This window comes from Macaca fascicularis, chromosome 4 (genome assembly GCF_037993035.2).
Source record: "Macaca fascicularis isolate 582-1 chromosome 4, T2T-MFA8v1.1".
NCBI lineage: Eukaryota > Metazoa > Chordata > Mammalia > Primates > Cercopithecidae > Macaca > Macaca fascicularis.
Window position 1 is genome coordinate 7905689 of NC_088378.1, and position 24365 is coordinate 7930053.

Sequence of the window (24365 nt, forward strand, 5' to 3'; positions counted from 1 at the left end):
GTCCATTTCAATCATTTTCAGGCACAGATTAAGAACACCCTCTGGGCTCAGGGACTCTGACTGCATCTTCTGACACCAGAAGTACTTCAAGTTGCTCTCACTTGAAGACTCCATTGCCTGGAGAGCTGGTCAGATTCCTAGAGCGTCATGGATTTTTTGTCACACTGATTAGTGGTAGATTGAAAAAAAATAATTATCTTGTTTTCTTATATATATATATATCATAAACAGGAAACAAATATGTGTGTCTTCTCTGTATATTTAAAAACAATAACCTCTGGTTACGTTTCCAGACTCTCAACTCATGCTTGTTTTGATGTTTACTGTGGTTTTTCACCAACACTGCCTCTCTGTATGAGCTTTAGTCAAAAGTTAATTTTTAAAAGCTTCATTAGTGTGCTGTTTTTCTAAGCTGAAATTAGTTTTTCCAACTTGCACGTATCTTATCAGCTTAGCTGCGTCTGCCTTACTTTCTTATTATCGTCATCTATGGCCGGTGGTGTCAATTGGATGAGAGGTTGCGCTAATAACACCCAAGTTGTGGGTTTCATTCTTGCCACAGGGAGGGCAATTCATCTCGATGGCCAGGAACAGGCGGACCCATCTTCTCCAGTCTTGCAAACGTGTATGAGGGTCTGGGTGTAAGGGTGAATATTTGGTGGCCCTGGGTGTTAAAGCTTTGTAGTCCTCATCAGTATAAAGCTGTTTCTGCTACTGCTGATCTAGCTCAGTGCAAGTCCTGTAATGATGGGTAGGCTGCTGGCTCTGCTCCTTCGTGAGGGATGGCATACCCATGGGAATGGCTTACAGTCCTCTCGTTATCTTTCCGTTACATATATTGGTGCATCTTCAACTTCTAACTCATTAGAACCCCAGTGATGCAGTTTGAATATTTGATCGCGCTCGAATGTCGGGTTGAAATGGAATCCCCAGTGTTGGAGGCGAGGCATGGTGGGTGGTGTGCTTTGGTCATGGGGTGGATGCCTCATGGCTTGATGCTGTCCCTGCCCTAGTGAGTGAGCACTGGTGAGATCTGGTTGTTAAGTGTGTGGCACCTTACCCTTCACCTCCCTCTTGTTCCTGCTTTCGTCATGTGATGTGCATACTCCTACTTCGCCCTCTATCATGAGTAGAAGCTTCCCGGGGCTTCCCAAGAAGCAGATGCCAGCTCAATGCTTCCTGTACAGTCTGCAGAACTGTGAGTCAATTAAATCTCTTAAAAATTATCCAGCCTCAGGTATTTCCTTATAGCAATGCAAGAACAGCCTAATACAAGCAGGAAGTCATGTTTTTACATGCCACAAACATTCACATGGAATCTTATGTGGTTGACCACGATTATTTTTTAAGGTACCATCATCATTTATAAGGTTTGAGGGAGGCACGTCTCACACATGAGTGTGAAATCCTACTCATCACGCTTATGAGCTACAAAGGATCAGTTTACCATGATTTTTAATCCCATTGGCTCTTTTAATTAAAATAGACATCAATGATGCGAATACTTTCAAACGTTTTTGGAATTTATCCTTCCCTACATCATGGGTCACTGTGGAGGCTGCTGCTGAGTGCAGCCCCAACCCTCCTACAGAACAGGTTCTCCCCAGGCACTGGGATGTGAGCCACTGATGGCTGGGTCTCATCCTGGGAATTGCCCTCCGCCTCAGACAGTAGCAGCTTTGCTCAAGGTTACGCCTTTCTCCAGCAGCCTGCATGGGCTGGCTAATGCACGGGCACAAAGCCCTAGCTCCTTGGCCTCAAGTGGAGATTACCTGGGACCTCCTCCAGGCAGTCTAACCTCTCCTGCCCAGCCCTGTTTCTTCCTCTTTCTTCCTGCCTCCAGCGTTATTAATGCCTAACTGACAAATAAAAACTACATATATTTATAGTGTGCAGTGTGATGTTTCAACACATGTACGCTATACCCTGTGGGATGATTAAATCAAGCTTATTAGCATATCCATCACCTCACATGCTTCTCATGTTTTTGTGGTGAGAACATTTAAGACCTACTCCCTTAGCAATTTTCAAATATACATTATTATTTCCAGCGTCACCATACTGCAGTGGATCTCCAGAACTCATTCATCCTGTCTCATCAAAACTTTGTGCCTTTTGACCAACATCTCTCAATCCACTTTCCTTCCCCAGGCTCCTGCTAAACACCGTTCTACTCTCTGCTTCTGTGAATTTGACTTTAGATTCTACATATGAGTGAGATCACGCAGTATTTGTGTTTATGTGACTAGTATATTTCACTTAGCATAATGTCCTCCAGGTTCATCCATGTTGTCGAAAATGAGAGGATTTCCTTTTTTTCATTTTTTATTTTTATTTTTTGGTAGAGACAGGGTCTTGCCGTGTTGCCCAGGCTGGTCTGAAACTCCTGCACTCAAGTGATCCTCTTGCCTCAGTCTCTCAAAGTGCTAGGATTATAGGCATGAGCCACTGTGCCCAGCCAATTTCCTTCTTTTTAGAGGCTGAATAGTATTCCATTGTGTATATCTACCACATTTTCTTTATCCATTCATCCACTGATGGACACTGAAGTTGATTCTATGTCTTGGCTACTGTGAATAATGCTGCAATGAAAATGAAAGTACAGATATCTCTTCAACATACTGATTTAATTTCCTTTGGATCTATATACCCAGAAGTGAGATTGCTGGATTATACAATATCTCTATTTCTAATGTTTTGAGGAACCTCCATACTGTTTTCCATGATGGCTGTACTAATTTACACTCCTTCTAACAGTGTGCAAGGGTTCTCTTTTTCCACATCCTCACAAACACTTGCCGTATTGGTTCATTCTCACACTGCTATAAAGATACTACCTGAGACTGGGTAATGTATAAAATACTCACTCACAGTTCTGCATGGCTGGGAAGGCCTCAGGAAACTTACAGTCATGGCAGAAGTGGAAGAGATACACCTTATATGGTGGCAGGTGAGAGACAGTGAGTGAGGAACTAAGGGGGAAGAGCCCCTTATAAAGCCATCAGATCTCATGAGAATTCACTCACTATCATGAGAACTGCATGAGGGTAACCACCCTCGTGATCCAATCACCTCCCACCAGGTTTCTCCCTAGACATGCGAGGATTATGGAGATTAAAATTCAAGATGGGATTTGGGTGGGGACACAGCCAAACCATATCACTTGCTGTCTTGTGTCATTTTGATAATAGCCATTCTAATAGGTGTGAAGAGATATCTCATCCTGGTTTTAATTTGCATCTCCTTGATGATTACTGATGCTGACCATCTTTTCAATGTACCTGTTTGTCATTTGTATGTCTTCTTTTGAGAAATGTCTCTTCAGATCCTTTGCCTCTTTTTTTTTTTTTTTTTTTTTTTTTTTGAGATGGAGTCTCACTCTGTCCCCTAGGCTGGAGTGCAGTGGCGGGATCTTGGCTCACTGCAAGCTCCGCCTCCTGGGTTCACGCCATTCTCCTGCCTCAGTCTCCTGAGTAGCTGGGACTACAGGCACCCGCCACGATGCCTGGCTAATTTTTTGTATTTTTAGTAGAGACGGGGTTTCACCGTGTTAGCCAGGATGGTCTCGATCTCCTGACCTTGTGATCCACCCTTCTCTGCCTCCAAAAGAGCTGGGATTACATGCGTGAGCCACTGTGTTTGGCCATGCCCATTTTAAAAATGGGTTATTTGTTTTCTTCCTATTGAATTGAGTTCTGTATATATTTTGTATATTAACTCTTAAAGGATTTTTGGTTTGCAAATATTTTCTTCCATTCCATGGGTTATCTCTTCACTCTATTGATTATTTCCTTTGCTATACAGAAGCTTTTTAGTTTGATATAATCTCACTTATCTAGTTTTGCTTTTGTTGCCTGTGCCTTTTGGGTTGTATCAAAAACAACAACAACAACAACAACAACAACAAAACTATCTAGGCCGATGTCATGTAGTTTTCTCCCATGTTTTCTTCTAGTAGTTTTACAGTTCCAGTTCTTATATTTAAATCTTTAATTCATTTTGAGTTGATTTTTGTATGTTGTGAGATAAGGCCCAGTTTCATTTTCTGCATGTGGATATCCAGTTTTCTCAATACCATTTATTGAAGAGACTGTCCGTTCCCTGTGTTATGTTCTTGGCAGCTTTGTTGCAGATCAGCTGACTATAAATGTGTGGATTTATTTTTGGCCTCTCTATTCTGTTCTATTTGGTCTACATATCTGTTTTTATGCCAGTAACATGCTGTTTTGATTATTGTATCTTTGTAGTATATTCTGAAATCAGGCAGTGTGGTGCCTCCAGCTTTGTTCTTCCTTGTTTTTGAGATGGAGTCTCACTCTGTTGCCCAGGCTAGAGTGCAGTGGCATGATCTCAGCTTACCACAAGCTCCACATCCCAAGTTCAAGTGATTCTCCTGCCTTAGCCTCCTGAGTAGCTGGGATTACAGATGCCTGTCACCGTGCCTGGCTAATTTTTGTATTTTTAGTAGAGATGGGGTTTCGCCATGTTGGCCAGGCTCGTCTTGAACTCCTGACCTCAGGTTATCTGTCCGCCTTGGCCTCCTAAAGTGCTGGGATTACAGGTGTGAGCCACCACGCCTGGTCCCAGCTTTGTTCCTTTTGCTCAACATTGCTTTGGATTTTCAGGGTCTTTGTGGTTCCATATACATTTTAGGATAGTTTTCCTATTTCTGTGAAAAATGCCATTGGAATTTTGATAAGGATAACATTCTCAGTCTCTTATAGGCATTATTTCCGTGCAAGAATCTCCATCTCAGAGCCTATTTCCAGGGCACCTGACTAACAGAATCACTCTGTTTCTGTTTTATTTTTCATCCACTGTTTAGAAAAGCAATTCAATTAGCAAGGCACATCTTCATAATGCATGCCTTTCTGGCCTGTTTGTGGACCAGCTCCCTCTCCCTAAGCATGTTTCTCCTGGTCCTCAGCCAGTTGAAAGCCCACCACACGCTAAAGCCAGCAAAAAGCAGTCTCCCTCAAGCCTTTTCTGACCACTTTCTCTTTCCTGTTCCTTCTTCCAAAATTAAGTCCTCCCGTAACCCTTGATTTAGGCTTCTTCTTTTATAGCATTTACTTTTTCCTGTGCATTACAGTTCAGTCGTTTTGCTCCCTCACTAGAATGCAGGCTTCTACCACTTCCATCCTTCTTCTGCTTTCCCATTGTGTGTGGAGCTCAGTGGGCACTCAGAAAATGTTTTCTCAATGGGACACACACATTTTTATTCTCAGTATTTTAGTTTATCCTTAATATTCTTTTATTTTTTATTTTTCATTTTTGAGATGGAGTTTTGCTGTTGTTGCCCAGGCTGGAGTGCAATGGCGCAATCTTGGCTTACTGCAACCTCCGCCTCCCACGTTCAAGCGATTCTCCTGCCTTAGCCTCCCAAGTAGCTGGGATTACAGGTGCCTGCCACCATGCTTGGCTAATTTTTGTATTTTTAGTAGAGACAGGGTTTCACCACATTGGCCGAGCTGGTCTCAAACTCCTGACCTCAGGTGATTCACCTGCCTTGGCCCCCCAAAGTACTGGTATTACAGGCACGAGCCACCACGCCCAACCAATGTTCTTTTATTTTACTTCTTTTTCCCTGTGTATGCTATACACATATCATACCTACTACATTTTTTAGTAGAAGTTAATTGGTAATTATTTAAGGCAAGATCAATCTGTACACTAAGTTAAATAATCACAATATTACAGTCTCATTTACTTTTCCTTTTTGAGTTCCATAATCATTAACTTTCTCTACAGCATTCTGATATTGCTACAACTCTACATGATTTTTCAAAAGTAACATTTGAAACGTTGTAGTCAATTCTCTTAATTACTTGGGATGGAGGCAGTTTGGACCCAGTAATTTATATATGTTAATATTTGTAACTGTTTCTTTATCTGATGTCAATATCAGGTTCTGCAGAATCTACATTATTTCTTAGTGGTTCAAATCTCTTGATTTTTCTTTCTTGGGTAGATTAAGCAAATGCTTCAGCTCTTTTAGGATGGCCATTAATTCTACCCCATCCTCATTATTTGTGAACTTGTATACAAGTGTTTTCCGTGCAATGCTTTTGTTCACTTTTTTTTTTTTTTTTTTAAGTGAGACAAGGTCTCACTCTGTCGCCCAGGCTGGAGTGCGGTGGCGCGATCTCAGCTCACTGCAACCTCTGCCTCCCAGGTTCAAGCGATTCTCCTGCCTCAGGCTCCCAAGTAGCTGGGACTACAGGCACTTGCCACCACACCCGACTACATTTTGTATTTTTAGTAGAGATGGGGTTTCACCATGTTGGCCAGGCCAGTTTCGAATGCCTGACCTCGGGTGATCCACCCACCTCGGCCTCACACATCCTTCTTTGGATGCACGTTCCCATCTCACGCACCCTCACAGTATCGTCAGGAATACGGTTGGTTGCGATGGACCATGGGGGACCTTCATTTCCACAAGCTGTCCCTGAGAATTCCAACCTGCTTCTCGTAAATATAGTTACATGCTCAAATATTTTTTTATAGTGGGTTAATTTTCTTGACTTTTCAATTTCCACCGTAATCTATAATAAAAGTTTAAAAATACTTTACAGTGTTTTGTCATTTGGTCAGCTCACCTGAACAACTTGATTTATTTAGTGGGGAGGAGGATTTTACTCTCAGCTAAATGAGAAACCATTGGGAGGTATTTAAGCAAGAGAATGGCATGATGGAATTCATGTATTGAAAAGATAACTCTTTTGCATGGAAAGCAGATTTTCAGGCTTTAAGAATAGACGCAAGGGCCGGGCGCGGTGGCTCAAGCCTGTAATCCCAGCACTTTGGGAGGCCGAGACGGGCGGATCACGAGGTCAGGAGATCGAGACCATCCTGGCGAACACGGTGAAACCCCGTCTCTACTAAAAAATACAAAAAACTAGCCGGGCGAGGCGGCGGGCGCCTGTAGTCCCAGCTACTCGGGAGGCTGAGGCAGGAGAATGGCGTGAACCCGGGAGGCGGAGCTTGCAGTGAGCTGAGATCCGGCCACTGCACTCCAGCCCGGGCGACAGAGCCAGACTCCGTCTCAAAAAAAAAAAAAAAAAAAAGAATAGATGCAAGGAGAAGAACTAGAAGACAAATAAAGAATAGATGCAAGGAGAAGAACTAGAAGACAAATGCAGAAGTTCAACCCAGAGACAGTGAAGGCTTGGGAATCCGCATTCTGGATACCATGAGACATGCTCAGCTTTAAGGTGGGTTAAGAGGGCTGAGCCAATGAACTTTGCTGCTGGATGGGCTGTGTCTTATAAGGATTAGAGAAGAATAAAGATTGACTTTTAGGGTTTTGGTCTATATAACTGGTGATATTGACTGAGATGGAAATGGCCAAGAAAGAGTGGACTTTGGAAGAAAATGAAGAGCTATGTCAGAGGTTAATTCTAAATCACCTGTTTAGACATTCAAACAGGAATAGTGAGGCGGTGGTTGGACATACAAATTAGAAGGGTGGGTAGAGCTGGGTGTATCAACCTGTGACTCTGTCATCTGTGTATAAAATGGCTTAAAACCATGGACTAGAACAGGGTTGTTGGACAGAACAGGCACTGTGGACCTTCCTTGCAGAGTAAGCACAGCGGGGGCTGTCCTGTGCGTTGGAGGACGTTTGGCCGCATCCCAGGCCTCCAGACAGGAATGCCTGCAGCATCTCCTCACCTTGTGACAAAAGTGTCTTCAGACATTGTCAAGTGACCCCTGCAGGGCAAAGCTGTCCCCTGTTGAGAGCCACTGGACTATATACATGTTGAGAGAGTGCAGTTGGAGAAGAGAGTGGCTGGAGTCCTGTGCCTGTTGCAGAGGGAGGAGGGGGAGCTAGCCCCGGAGATGGAGGAGTGTCCTGTGAGCTGGGAGGAGCTGGAGGAGCAGGTGGACAAGGCTGTTATCAGAGCAGATGGTTGGTTGGGGTGAGTGTTGCTGGGAGTTTGAGTAAGACGAGGACAAAGAACAGAACCTTGGGTTTGGCAACAGCGAGGCTACCGGGGTCCTTGACATGAGGCATTTCAATGGAGAGAAGGAGACAGAAGATAACTGGAGTGGGTTGCAGAGGGGACGGGGTTAGTGTTGAGGGCATGGACATGAAAAGCACTGACAGCCCTTGGAAGGAGTTCTGTTGAAGAGAGCAGAGAAGAGGCGATGCCCATAAGGGGATGTGGGGGCAAAAAGGAATTTCTTTCTAGCATGAAAATTGCAGTAGAAAGTGGAATAATTACAGAAATTAACTTCTTGGGTAGATAAGAGAGGATGGAATTCAGTACAGCCAGAGGGGCTGGCTTTAGATAACTGCACAGAGATTGCTGTACCCATCACATGAGGAGGGAAGGTGAGATGAGGACAGAGAGAGGTCAGTTGATAAAAGTTCTCAGTGGGAAGATGTGCTAGTCTTCATGTGATAGTTTCCATTTTCTTTGGAAAAGAGGAAGCTAATTTATTCGCAAAGAATGAAGAATAAAACACCCCTAAGAGTGCAAATATGAATTCCCTAGGGCAGGGGCCCCAGCCTTTTTGGCACCAGGGACCAGTTTCATGGAAAACAATTTTTCCACAGACCAGTGTGGGGGAAGGTTTCACGGTTCAAGTGCGTTACATTCATTGTGCACTTTATTTCTATAATCATTACATTGTAATATATAATGAAATAATTATACACCTCACCATGATGTGAAATCAGCCCTAAGCTTGTCTTCCTGCAACTAGATGCTCCCATCTGTGATGGGGTGATGGGAAACAGTGGCAGATCATCAGTCATTAGATTCTCATAAGGTGCACACAACCTGGATCCCTGAGACACACAGTTCACAACACAGTTCGCACTCACGTTGTGAGAGTCTAATGCTGCTGCTGATCTGACAGGAGGCGGAGCTCAGGAAGTAAAGCGAGCAATGAGAGCAAACCTAAATAAGGATGAAATGAAGCTTTGCTCACCTGCCCACTGCTCACCTCCTGCTGTGCAGCTGGTTCCTAACAGACCACGAACCAGTGCCAGTCCATGGCCCGGGGAGTGGAGACCCCTACCTGGGGACCCTTTCCTAGGGGTATGTAGAAAGTTGGTTGCCTATTTGAGAATCATGATCAAAGGTTTCAAATGAGCAGATGCGCCTCCTCCCCTCCTGAGCCAGCTGCATGGACATGGGCTTTGTATCTGTGACTGGGCTTCCCCTGGAACCCCGGCCTTCCCGTCTGGGGACTGGTGTACTCCTAGACCTGCCTATTGCCTGCTCTATGGGGGCTGGGCTCCTGTTGGGGGTGAGTCTCCTGAGTCTGAGCTTTCCCTTGGTGCTTGCCAGGGGCTTGTTTTAGCCTTTGGTCATCATACCTACAATAATCGGGTTGCACCCCTAGCTTCTGCAGGGAGTGGTACATTCCCAGGCCTCATTTAGTCAGGCTACGCCTCTATTGCCAAGCCTGGTTCTGCCCATCCCAGAGTCTTTCACACTTGTGCCCAGACCCCAGTCCTATTAGGACTCAACGGAGGTTTTGAATGAGAATTGGGAAGAATTCACTTGCAAAGATCATGCTGGTGAAATGCTTGCGGGTATTTCAAAGTTCCTCATGGAGAATGTAATTCTGTAGATACAGCAAGTATAAATGATCATTGCTTTTATATGGATTATTGAAGGATTTAATTAGACAATGCAAGTTGAAAGCAAGCACATTGAATATTGTAAAGTTGCAGAGATAGTTAATGACAGCAGAACCTTATATAATAGGTGGTTTTGTTCTTGGAAGAGGGTTTCCTAAATATTAATAATTAAAATAAATTGGACAGCAAATTAGGGGAAAATATAGCAATGTTGTCAAACATGACAGCATCTCACACTATGATAAAGTTGTATCTCTGCATTGTGTGTGCATGTGCATATGTATGCACACGCGTGTGTGTACGGGGGCTGGGTGCACTGAAAGGCAGATAGATGGTGTTTATTGAGGGCTAGGTGCAGTAATCAGACTTAACTTGATTTTTCTAAGCCATTAAGCTCTCATTTGCACTTTAGATATTCTATTTATCAGCTATCCTTGCTTTATATTAATTATAGTTTTCAAGCATTTGTAAATATTTCCCTAAAAATCCTGCCTTCAGTTTGTGTTCCTCTTCATTTTTCTTCCCCTTTTCTCTTGAGAGCAGCATGTGAATCGATGTTCTCATTACTGTGTTCTATCCATCCTCCCCCAGGTTTTTGTCTAAGTTCCCCTACTTTGGTTTCCTTGGTGACGTGCAAGGCCCTTGGTTTCCAGCCCTTGCCCTTGGTGCTGGCTCCAGTGGGGACAGACACTGCTTTATGGCCCCCCTTTCACATCTCCACATCACCCTGGTGTCCCAGATCCCTCAAGGCGCATGGAAAGGCAGCTGTTCCCCAGATCCTCTTTACAATGGCCAGCTCTCTATTAGACGACACAAGAAAAACTTTCCTTCTCACGTGAAACTCCTCTGGACACAGAAAAGAGGGAAAAGTCTATATTTCATGTGTTCGATTGAAAAATGATCTCTAAAATTATTTAAGACTCATGGATCCTTCTCTTTCCAGCCAGGCTTCTGATAAGCACACCCTACACTTATTGCTGTGGTTCCTGACCTTCAGTGTGCTTTACAGTCACCCAAAAGCAGGCTTTGTCTCAAACACTTCCTGGAAATTGCTTTTGTTGAGGCCACTGTTGATCTCCTAAACAATAAATCCAAGCACTGAAGCATTGGGAAATTTTGATCTCTTATTCTTGACTTTTCTGTCTCTCCTGTCATTCTCAAGCCTTTTCCTCTTCCTACCCGGTTAAATGTTGGGGTTTCCAGGGTTCCACCAGGGGCCATTACTCTTCACTGCTTTATGTTGTCCTTGGGTGATCTCATTAACCACCACAGTCATGCATGTGGCTGTCTTTCCAGCCCAGATTGCTCATAAATAGCTCTAAGACCTATATTCTATTTGTTTATTGGCTGTTTCTACCTCGATGTCCCATAAGCATCTTAAATGCAACATAACTAAAAATAAAATCATCATATTACCCTAAAACATCCTCTTTCTAAATCTGGCATTAGATTAATGACATCAGGATCAACCTAGTCAAGGAGAATGGAATCTACTAAATTGACTCCAGAAGAGAGAGAAAACAGAACAATATAACAATGCATGTTATTAAAGCTATTACTGAATTAATATAAAAATATGGCATACCAAGATGGCGTTAGAAGTAAATGAATTCAACTTTCCATGGAATGATATTTCTCTATTTAAGCCTATTTCAACTATTATAGAAAGAATCCTCCAAAATTCTTTTAAATAATGACGGCATACCACTGACACTGAAAGTTGATAGAATAGTTCTAAAATAGATGATTATCTTGAATATTACAAAAATCTTTACATAATTACTAAAGAAATTTAGCAGTACATTGTACAAAAAAATATGCCATGACTGAGTGGCATTTATTTCCTGAATACATGGGTAAATTAAAAAAAATTACAAATGGGTCAAATTAATATATAGTAGTAGTATGTTAGAGGAGGTAAATTATATAACTTACATAGGAGGTAGGACAAGAGGCATGTTAATAAATGTCAACATTCATTTCTGATGTTAAAAATCAGTGATAAGGCAAGAATTGACAGATTTTTTTTAAAGCCAGCATGAGGCTTAAGGATAAAATGCTAAAACATACCTATTAAAGTATGGAACAAGACGAGGATCTTAACCATTGCTACAACTATTTAAAACTGCCATTGAAATGGCAGTCAATGGTGTTAAATGAGAAATAAATAGAAAGTTTGAATACTGGAAGGAAGAATTATTACTATTTGCAGATTCTATGATTAACAACCTGAAAATATAAAGAGAATTACCCAAAAGATTACAAAATATACCTACATAGCTGCACTATATATAAATAATTATCAGTGAGAAAATATAGTAAAAGACATTGAAATAAGTACACCATTTACGACAGCAAACAAACAAAACAAAACAAAAAATAAAAAAACAAAAGATAAAATATCTATTTAAAAGATGATATATAAATTTATACAAAGAAAACTTTAAAACTCTACTGAGAGACTTAAAAGAAGGCTTAATGATGTCATACTTTAAAAGTATAACAATTGTACCTGAAGTGTTCTGTAAATTCATTGTGACCTTTTCTGGAAGACCAGAAAATCTAGATTTCTTATGAGAAGGAAAAATAAGGAAAAATAAACGTGTGAGAATATCTTGGAAAACTGTGGAAAGACTGGGTAGAAACTCCCCAGTGGGATAATAAAACTCTGCTGTCAAATATGGTAGCCACTAGTCACATGTGGCTATTTGAAATTTAAGTTTAAATTAATTAGAAATTTATAAAATAAAAAATTCAGGTCCTCTGTCACACTAGCCACATCTCCAGGTTCAATGTGATGGTAGCTACTACACTGGATGGAGTAAACAGAGAACATTTTCATCATTGTAGAAGGTTCTATTGGACAATACTCTACCGAAGCATGTTATTGAATAATGAAAAGCATTTGGTTGGCCCTGGAGAAGAAATAGTTAAGAACAGAATCGAGTCCAAAATTAGATCAAAATAAAGTAGAATTTAGATTGTGATAAAGGTTGTGTTTCAAAGATGGGAAAAAGAGAGGCTACTTTTTATATGGTGTCGGGGCAATTGACTAACCATTTTTAAAAATGTACAGCTAGATCTTTATCTCATTATTCAAACCAATGTAAATTTCAGATAGAGCAAATAATTAAAATGTAAAAACAGAACTAAGCAAAATTCCTTACTGTCCTTGAGGAAAAGATCAATGGATTTATTTGTAAACTTTAAGCAGGGGTATTTGTAATACCTATAACTGACAAAGGGCTAATTTCCTTAATTTACAAATAACTAATACCAATCAATGAGAAAAAAATCACTAAAACAATAGAAAAATGGGTAAAGGATATGCATAGATGCTTCATAAAAAAAGTATAAATGGCCAATAATCACATGAAAAGATACTAAACCTCATTTATCACCAAAAAGACCCTAAATAGTTCAGTGTATATTCCCTACAAACAAGGACATTCTCCTACATAATCATAATACAAGCACTGAAATGCAACAAACACCGGTATATTACTACCATTTTATCCCCAACTCATTCAGATAATGCCAGGTGTCCCAATAACATCCTTGATAGCAAAAAGATCAATCTAGAATCACATGTTGCATTATTTGTGATGTCTCTTTATTCTCCTGTCTAAAACAGTTCTTCAGTTTTTTTTTTTTTTTCCTTGACTTTCATGCCCTAGACATTTTAAAGATTACAGGGCAGTTTTGGTTTTCAAAAATTGAACATCCCTCAATTGGGGTTTGTCTGATACTTCCTAATGATTAGAGTCAGGTTTTGCATTTTTGGCAGATATATCCCACTGTGCTCCATCAGCTGCTACATGCTTTTAACTTGTCCATTTCATGGCCAAGTTAACCTTGATCCTTCAATTAAGATTTTCAGTTTCCATAGTAAAGTTACTCTTCTTCCCTTTATAATTAATATGTATTTTGTTGGGAGATAATATGAAATAATGGTAAATATATAATTTTTTATCAAACTTTTATTCATTTATTCATTTATATTAATATGGAGTCATTAATTCCTAATGTAGTCTGTGGGTTATAGTCCATTTTACTATCATTTATTTTGAAGCTCAAAGGGTCCCTGACTTAGCAATTGGGCAACCCTTTTGAGCCAGCATCTGTGTCCCCTGCACATGTCCCCTTTGCTCTTTAAGCATTCTCTTTCTTTTTGACATGGCTCTGTTCCAGGATCATCTTGGACTTTTCCTGCCTTAGTTCCAGAACTGGCCATTTCTCCAAGTAGCATTGGCTCCTTTTTAGGCAGAATGGTACTTAGAAACCAAAATCCATGTACCAGATGTGCTCATTGCTTTTGGGTGCCAGTGCTCCCAGGCCCTCACAGTGAACAGAGCTGTACACACATACACATAGATACAACCATGCTCATTTCCACAGCTACCTTTATCTATAATGAAAATCATGAGTTTATGCCAGTATCTCAACTCTAATCCAGTACCCCAGAGTACTTTCAAATTCTCTATCTTTTCATATTTTTAACTCTCTTGGCTCCCATTATCCTTTTCATATTTACTCATTTGCTCTACCCCTGTATGTAATCAATATCCCACTACTCTGTACTCCTTCTTCATCCCAGTGCAGATGCCTTTCTGGTGACTCTGGTATTCTGATCCCACTTGCAGGGCCATTGGCAGTGCTTCCCAACCACGTAGATGTCTTCCTCATTCTTCTTAGGCCCTGATGCACCTCTCTGGACCACAATGGCTCTCTCTGCCACTGCAGGTGGATGCTGACTGTGCTCAGCTCCACTTGGTGGTTCTGGACTGAATTATTGAAGAAGAGGAAGAGAATAAACACTGCATTATTGCTACCCTCCTCCCATACCTTTATGACTTGTTTGCTTATTTTCCTAGTCACAAACCAAACTTGGCAGGAGTGCAAAGCCAAGAGACTCAACCATTTCAACTGCTTACATTGGTAACTCTTATAGGGGGAGGAACTAGGAAGTCATCTTTTACTATAGTAAGATATACCATATTAAGTAGAATGTTTTCATGAGTCATTTTGTTGTGTGCAATTGATTTAAACACTGAGAATCACAACAAATATGTTCTTTTCCAAAGACTTCTGTAAAAAGCTCTATTATATAGATATATGCCTAGATTCTAAGTTATGAAAAATAATCAAATATGGTAAAGGTTCAAGTCCACCTGTGTATATAAGCTTGATATTTCCATGTTATTGGTAGATAAGATAAATTTAAAAAAATTTGTTCATCAGCTATCTGTCCCTTTACTCTATAAAACAGTGACTCTACCATAGGGAAAATATTATGGAAACCAAGTGTTAATGTTTTCATTAAACCAATGATGGAATAGTATGCAGGATTATAAAATGTTTCTGTGAAGTATGAGACAGTTGCAGAATTTACACATAAGCATTGAATAATCACAACATTGCCTGGAGGAAAATTTCTAACTCTGTCAAAAAAAGGTCAGCTTTAAGTGTTGCTGTCACAATGGTAGAGTTAAGAGCCAAAGGGGAATTTTTGCAAAAGGTGGTGGGAGAGAAAGATTCTGTCATAGAATCTATCATGTAAGCCTAGGAGAAAAAATTGAGTATTGTCAAATAAGGCTCCAGTGAAGTAGTGAAGAATTTTATTAAGTCCTTATTACTTGAAGGAAGACATTTTTACATTTTAAGAAACTTCAGATCTGTTTAATGTGTGATTAAATAAGGCATAAAACCAACCAGAGAGTTCACCAGGTCAACTCTTGGCTGCCTTGGGATGAACCACATTTTCCCCCCCAACACAGCTATTCAGGGATTTAAAGAACTTGCTGTTTCTTACTTAACATGTCCTATATTTTCCATTGAACTGAAGAGAGTTTTCCTTTTCAAATATTCAAGGTTATGCCCTTTAGTACAACTGGGTGCAACATAGAACCGAAATTATTTTGTTCTCAGCAAAAGTAAGGGGAAGAGATACATGTATTTAACTGAGACATTTAGTGGCTGCTTCAGTATGCATTAACCAATTTAATCCCTTCAACATGCCCCTGCAGTAGATATCATCCACGTGCTTTGGAAGAGGAAGTTAATGCTCAGAGGTTATGGTCCTTAGCCCATAGAAACAGGTGCACCCGCTTGGGAGCTCCACCTTCTAAGGCCACGGTGAGTGCTCTGTCCACTCTGGTGGTCTCTGCTTTATTCTCAGTGGGGATATTTTTTAATGAGGGTCCTCTAGTGAATTCTCTTTGTCCTCATGTTCAACACTTATTGTAGACCACCGAATGCTTGGCACTTTTTCACATTTTAGAAAGATATTCTGCATTATGGAATGGATAATACATTAGTATTAAAATATCTAAACTTTGATAGTTCTATAAATGCTTTAGAAGGAATATATTTGGGTCACAGGTAAAGTCCATTAAAGAGCAGAAAGTCAGTACATTATGCTGTCCTTCCATTCATAGTCTGGATGGAATTGTGTGTGTACTCACCTGACTGCTCTGTAATCTTTAATAAGATATTTTAAAATATGTGGAAGCATAGGCCATGACTCTCATGAGCATGACGGGTGACAGTGGTCCTCATGGAAACATTTGCCAAAGCTCAATTAACAAGACATTTGGTGGAGAACTGAGGTCCCCCAACAGGCATGGTTTGATGTTCATGGAGACTTTTAGGGGCTTGGCTCAAGAACTTCACACATATACTGTTACTGTGCAATGGAGGGTTGATTTCAATTGACTGTCTTTGCCTTGTTCACTGCTGAGTTGCAATAGCTTTTCTTTCTTTAAAATAAAGAATGTGAAGGTAAAATAAAGAATATGTTTATGTACTTTAGACATATGGAAGTTTTCAGTTGTTAGTTTGCAATATGATATTTACAATATGATATTTCCTTTGTGTCATATGCTTTATATCAAATTATGGCTTGGATGTGTTGTCTTGTTCAGGTATTAACTAGGTTGATATATGCTTATTTCATGCATTATGAAAAAAGTCAATACAAAGGAAAATTCAAAACTCAGTAATGTCATAATATTCCTTTACAACAAACATTATGTAGCAGTTGTCTCATTTTGTGCTATCCTTATCTGTGAAATTAGGCAATCCCTGTAGCATAACCTGTCAATATTAACAATTACTTGTTGTGGGTATCATTCAATCTCTACTTTATGCCCAACCGCTCAATGTACTTTTCTTTTAATTATAGATTTATAAATTGATCAACGAAATATAAAATGCCGGATCCACTTACAACTACTTTCAAACTTGCCCATCCAAATCCATTTCTGGTCCTTTTGCAAAGCTCCACTTTTATGGTGAGGTGGACTGTGACATTAATACTGCTTAGATGTACTCCAGCTAGTCTGTACTAAGGCCACTGACTATTCTTTATTAAGGCTACTGAAAAATTTGGATGGTAAGATGCTCTATTTCAGGGCCACTCATCATGTTTCCTGATAAATACTAACAATAGTTCACCGTGTACTTCATTTACTGAATGCACTCAACTTCTTGTCAACCGGGAAAGGTGTCAGAAAAATGTGCTTAATATTGCTCATGACCTTATTTAGTAAATGAATGTGAGTGTCAGCCTATAGATTACTTTGTCTTGTGCTTCTATTTGTAGCTGTTCACAGATACAGCTTGCCTATCCACTCCTGTGAGATCTCCTTTTAAAGAAAATTTAACACAGAGGGGGAAAATGTAATAAATTTGGAGAAGAACACCATTTCACATTAGCTAATGTGCTTTTCAGCTTAATAATCTAACATCAGGCATTAGACAAATATTTTTGTAGACCGGTACTTTGTTTTTCTTTTACTCTCGTTAGCATTGTAACATCAGTTCTAAGAGATGCTAATCCACATACTTTGAGGTGGATATTTATATTAATGAAATGTATGTCTAAACTGTTCCTTTCTCCAAATTAGTTCACATTTTATTCCATGCAAAGAAGATATATTTGGGAGGATTATAAGTAATATTTGAGTATTCTTTTTAGGAGCCACTGCACTAAAATCCTAGGAAGTGATACCAAAAAAGACCGAAATCCAAACGTTTGCTTAGCCAAATTAGCTTCAAAGCCAATAGCACACTAAAAATAGCTAAATAAAATGCACATTTGTTATTTTATTTCTGGACTTTTCATCACAAAATTGATTTATTAACATAGAGAAGATGCTAATTTTAACATGATAACCTGACAATCTTTTTTTCTTAAAGTAAAATGTAGCCTAGAGTCTGATTTCTGCAATTATTCTTTTTCTAATTTGTATACTATACTAGCACTACCACTGTCATCTTCACTGAATGTACTACGTTATGTCTTAGGACAAGAAAAGAAGAGAAAAAAGAAGAAAAGAAAAGAAAAGGAAATCTCCAAAATAGTCTATGAATAAAAGTGGTTTCAGTTCTTTACAGAGTATTTGCATTATGTAGTAAATAAAGCAAAAATAATCTTTGGACTCGATTGTGCAATATAAGCTAGTTTACTAACAGGATAACACCAAGTTTAACTACAATAGAATTCAAATTGGCTATTAAGTTATGCTCATGTAGACAGTGGCAATATGTTAGACAACTGTGAAGAGAGAAGGAAGCATTGCCCGACCGTCTGTGGCCCCAAACAGGCCACTTCCATATGCTCCCAAACGCCTGGCAGCTTTGCCGCCCAAGTCCCCACTCCTTCTCAGCGACATCCATATGGTATCCACAGATTGAGAGCTTGCCTTTCTTTCTAAGACAGGCACAGTCTCACTTGGTATTCTATTGCACTGAATATTTGTGAACAGTGATTCATATTTTTATTGTAAAAATAAGATTATGGATTGTAATGATTGTAATTCTTCCACTTTCATTGTAAGAGACAGTTATGGATCCTGACAGTCTTATATTTTAATTTTGTAGAAAGAAATGAGATGCTTGCATTTTAATCTAATATCAAAATGGAGCAGGCTACCATCCATACCTCCGTTCTATCTGGGCACACGCTAAGTGCTGGGTGTTAAGTGTGAAGAGCAGCTCCCTCAAGCAGCTCATCATACAGTGATGAGCCAGGAAACAGGGATGGGAAACACAACTGGGTGTGAGTGTCCTTGTTTCCATGTGCTGTTCTCACATCTAAACCGTACGGAGTTGAATATCATGGAAACGTCTGATGTGTAATGAGCAGAAATGTGAACCAAGGAAATGACAATCAATTTCAGTATTGCTTGAGGATGTGTTTATTTTTATGTTGCAAAGTTTAGGCCTTATACCTTCATTTCTTTGATCATTGATCATTTGTTTGTTTTCAGACTTTTGAAACCCTGGGTATCACCTGGTCCATTTGGAAAAACTTAATAGGCTGTGGTCATCATTTTCATTTCAGCAGACAGAGACTAACCATACTCTAAATTATAAATACAATAATGAGGGAACAGACCACTTTCTAAAAGGAAAGGTTGCTTTCTTGTAAGAGATAAGTAGCACTGGGGCCAGAGATTAAAAAGAAATGCGTGTTCTGTGACTAAAATCAATTCGTTTGGAGAAATCTCTCACTTTCTACAAAGCCTTTTTAAAAAACAGAATGCCAAAAGCGATATGTTGACAAATATTTTACTATTTATTAAGAAAAGAAATAAAATCCTAGAGAAATGTCCAACACACACCAAATTGACCTAATAGCAAAGTGAACATACTTAAAAACATTGGTAAAAGAAAAAAGATGAAGTATGATATTTTCAGAATTGAGGAAAAGGAAAACAAATATTAGCACCTTCTCTCAATCAACCTTCCTGAGTTAAGGGTTCATTTTGCATTTCTTTCTCTTTCAGAGAATTCAACCAGATCTGGATTTGAGATTACTTGTGACAAAGCTTCTCTGGGGAAACTTAAGACAACAAAAAGAGAACCTTTTCTCTTGACTCTATTCTCCCCATTCCCTGTGAGGGGAGAGCTTCTCCAAGAGCCTGAGAAATATTTCTTTTTGGGGGGTTTACTTTCCTTTTCTTCTTTTTTTAACTTTTATTTTGGGCTCAGGGGTACATGTGCAGGTTCGTTATATAGTTACCTATATAACAAACTGTGTGTCTCAGATGTTTGGTGTACAGATTAGTTTGTCACCCAGGTACCAAGCGTAGTGCCTGATAAGTACATTTTTGATCCTCTCCCTTCTCCCAGCCTCCAATCTCAAGCGATCCCCAGTGTCTGTTGTTCTCCTCTTTGTATCCACATGTTCTTGTTTATTTCCACTTATAAATGAGAATATGTGGGATTTGCTTTTCTGTTCCTGTGTTAGTTTGCTTAGGATAAAAGCTCCATCCATGTTGCTGCAACAGCCATGATCCCCTTCTTTTTCATGGCTGCAAAGTATTCCATAGTGTATATGTACCACATTTTTTATCCAGTCTACCATTGATAGGCATTTAGGTTGACTTCATGTCTTTGCTATTGTGAAGCGTGTTGTCATGAATATACATGTGCATGTATCTTTATGGTAAAATGATGTATATTCCTTTGGGTATATAGCCAATAAGGGCATTGCTGGGTCAAATGGTAATTCTGTTTTAAGTTCTTTGAGGAATCGCCACACTGCTTTCCACAATGGCTGAACTAATTTACACTCCCACCAGCAGTGTATAGCATTCTCTTTTCTCTGCAACCTTGCCAGCATCTGCTATTTTTTGACTTTTTAACAATAGCCATTCTGATTGGTGTGAGGTGGTATCTCATTGTGGATTTGATTTGCTTTTCAGTAATGATCAGTGATGTGAGGCATTTTTTCATATGCTTATTGGCTGTGTGTGTCTTCTTTTGAAAAATGTCTGTTGATGTCATTTGCCCACTTTTGAATGGGGTTGTTTGGTTTTTGCTTGTAAATTCCTTTAAATTCCTTATAGATTCTGGATTTTAGGCCTTTGTCAGATGCATAGTTTGGAAATATTTCCTCCCATTCTGTGAGCTGTCTGTTTACTCTGTCGATGGTTTCCTTTGCTGTGCAGAAGCTCTTTAGTTTGATTAAGTCCTATTTGTCAATTTTTGTTTTTGTTGCAACATCTTTTGGTGTCTTTGTCATGAAATCTTTGCTAGATCCTATGTCCAGAATGGTATTTTTGAGATTATCTTCCAGGGTTTTTATAGTTTTAGGTTTTACATTTAAGTCTTTAATTAATCTTGAGTTGATTTTTGTGCATAGTGTAAGGAAGGGGTCCAGTTTCAATTTTCTGCATATGGCTAGCCAGTTATCCCACCACCATTTATTGAATAGGGAGTCCTTTCCCTATTGCTTTTGTCGGGTTTGTCAAAGAGCAGATGGCTGTAGGTGTGCAGCCTTATTTCTGGGCTCTCTATTCTGTTCCATTGGTTTATGTGTCTGTTTTTATACCATTACATCCTGTTTTGGTTACTGTAGCCTTGTCATATAGTTTGAAGTTGGGTAATGTGCTGCCTCCAGCTTTGTTCTTTTTGCTTAGGATTGCCTTGGCTGTTCAGGCTCTTTTTGGCTCCACATAAATTTTAAAATAGTTTTTTTCTAATTCTGTGAAGAATGTCATTGGTAGATTAATTGGAATAGCATCGAATCTGTAAATTGCTTTGGGCAGTATGGCCATTTTAACAATATTGATTCTTCTATCTATAATCATGAAATGTTTTTCCATTTGTTCGTGTCATCTCTGATTTCTTTGAGCAGTCTTTTGCAGTTCTCATTGTAGAGATCTTTCATTTCCATGGTTAGCTATATCCTAGTTATTTTATTCTTTTTGTGGCTATTGTGAATGGGACTGTGTTCTTGATTTGGCTCTCAGCTTGGCTGTTGCTGGTGTATAGGAAAGTCAGTGATTTTTGTACATTGATTTTGTATCCTGAAACTTCGCTAAAGTTGCCTATCAGATCAAGGAGGTCTTGAGCAGAGGCTATGGGGTTTTGTAGGTATAGAATCACATTGTCTGCAAACAGGGATCGTTTGACTTCCTCTCTTTTTATTTCTTTTTCATGCCTGATTGCCCTGGTCAGGACTTCCAGAAACATTTCTTATGCACCTCCCATTGCCTCTCCATGGGGCATGGCTTAATGATTATTTGTTTTCCTCCATTCTTAGCTCCTGACAGTCTGCAGGGGTGCTCTGACCATGGGCTCTTCCTATTAGTGTGTTCTACATCTCCTCGTTTCTAGATCTTTCACGCATTACAGCCCTGGGTTTTCAGGGTCCCGCTTGTGATTGGTGGGGGTAGAGGAGAAGGAAAAAAGGACAAGGATAACAGATGGGATGAGTGTTTCAGCTCTGTCAATGTTTCTGATTTGCATATAAAAACACACAGAAAAATATTAAACCAAGGGGAAAAGGTTAGAATTTTTGTACTGGCACATATAATCTAGAGAAAATTGAATATAGTTGTAACATAAAGGTGGATTCAAATTTATAAGGAAAGGACTTGAAGCCCCAGTAGTCTGTCAGTTGTCTATTAAAGTATATAAACACGTCTAAAGCAAAATTACCTTGAGGCCAAGCTAACGTTAACAATCCACGTCACACATTTTTATAAAGATCTGCAAACACTATTGCCTGTGTTCATGAATGGCTATAAATGAAATCACAAAGATTTAGCCCTTTAGGGGTAAGAAACTCGCAAGCCCTATCACAGGATTCAGGTTGGATATAACTTCATATTTTTAGTTCATTTAAAATTAATCATAATTTTCTTAGAAATCACTATGTATTAGTGAAAATAGGCAATTAGCTCTGACTATTTGCATGTACGGTCTATTTTCACCTTACAGGATCCTAATTAAAACATGATCACACCTCACTCAGGTATGAAATGCCGCGAACAACTATACCCCAATATGATTTGTGAAGCACTGTGGAAAATGTGTACTGAATCATTTGCAGAAATCTCCATTAGCTAGAAAGAGCTTTCACAGGCATCAGCTAAATGACAGGTAAGTTCTCTTTATTTTATTTTAAAAGTAATTAGTCTTTTGAAACTACAAGACCAGAACTGTGTTGGTATACTGCCTGTGGCCCTTTCTGATGAGCTGGTAACACCATGTATTTTAATAAGCCCAGAATTTGCCATTATTGTCCTATGGATTCAGAAAGAGCAGGATTATCTTCTCCTTCAGGGCCCTGCCAGCGTGTTGTGCTGAACCAGTTGTTCTATGGGCTAATGAGCTGAACGAGGAAAACTCATTACCAACCCAAAAGCCGAGGCAAACAAAGTTTCTTTCCTTAACAAAATAAATCTTCACAAGTGATGCATGTGATCCACAGTGAGGGAGTTTCCTTCTTCTACAATGTTTGGTGCGTTTTATTTGTTTGTTTGTTTGTAGTGAGACAGAATCTCACTCTGTTGCTTAGGCTGGAGTGCAGTGGTGCAATCTTGGCTCACTGCAACCTCTGCCTCCTGGGCTCAAGTGATTCTCCTGCCTCAGCCTCCTGAGTAACTGGGACCACAGGCACGTACCACCACACCTGGGTCATTTTTGTATTTTTAGTAGAGACGGGGTTTTACCATGCTGGCCAGGCTGGTCTTGAACTCCTGACCTCAGGTGATCTGCCCGCCTCAGCCTCTCAAAGCGCTGGGATTCGTGCTGGGATTGCAGGTGTGAGCCACGGCTCCGGGCCCATCTACAATGTTTTTGAGTGAGGGTAATTGTGGGTCGCAGACCAGGAAGATGAGGAACAGCCCTGAGGTACCTATTCCCTGACTAGCAGCTGTGGCAAGCAGGCAACCGAAGGTGCTTCCCCCACAAGCCCCGTCTGACTTTGTGGCTCCCCTAAAACTTGCTTTTGGAGAATGCACTCCACAGTCTGTCAATCAGACTAGAAACGAAAAGACACACAGAGATTGAATTCTCACAGTCTGACTTGGGATCCTGGCCTCCCGACCACTCCTTCAATGTTCTGTGCGTGTAACTCCATGGGGAAGTACTTGCCAAAGCCCAGATAATCTAGCTTTTTCTCAATTATTCATGAGATTTGGACAAAATTGCATATTTACTACTTTTTTTTGGTATGGATTGCTTAGATACATTTCAGGCAAGGAACAATTCAAGATCTATTTGCTAGAAGCCTCTCTAGGTTAGCTTAGCTTACTAGTTCTCATTTCAGTATGAAAACCATCATTACAACTACTTCTCTTTGAACTCTGAGAATAGAGAATCTTGAACATTTGACAGTTTGTGGCAATTTATGTAGCTTGTTCTATTCCTGTTGGCAGAATATGGGGAAATATGGGAAAATCTGAATCTATAATATTTATATACACATATACATGCACACATACATATGTGTGCTCATACATGTTCACATACACATATATACACACACGTAAACATATCCAGATATACACACATATATGCACACCCACATAGACACACATGCACATACACATGTACAAACAGTATATATATATATACACACACACGTATATGACACATATATATATACACACACACACATATATATGACATATATATATTTCACAGCAGCAAAGGTAGAAATGGCAGAGCTTTGGACCTGGAGAAGGACTCGGAGATAGTCACTGCTAGAGACTTTCCACTCAGAGAGGATCTTATGTTTTCTCCCTCAGTTACTAATCAGCTCCCACCCCTGACCAGTGGACATGGAAGCACCAGTCTCCCTCCATTTTCCCCTCTGTCCCCACCTTCTCGCAGCAGCCGACGGGGACAGGACAGCTCCACCTGCTTCCCAGACACCTCCTGCCCTCCTGCTGCCCCAATGGGTCTGCTCAGGTCCCCACCTTTGCTCGTACTGCTTCCTCTGCCCTTTGCTCGTGACTCTAACCCT

The 24365-nt window shown here is 39.9% G+C and overlaps 1 protein-coding gene and 1 pseudogene across 4 annotated transcripts in view; both read right to left on the reverse strand.

The window, feature by feature from the left end:
* Positions 1 to 24365, reverse strand: part of PACRG (parkin coregulated) — a 593702-nt gene that overhangs the window by 95060 nt on the left and 474277 nt on the right. The window lies entirely within an intron of this gene.
* Positions 1344 to 1439, reverse strand: LOC123573276 (small nucleolar RNA U13; annotated as a pseudogene).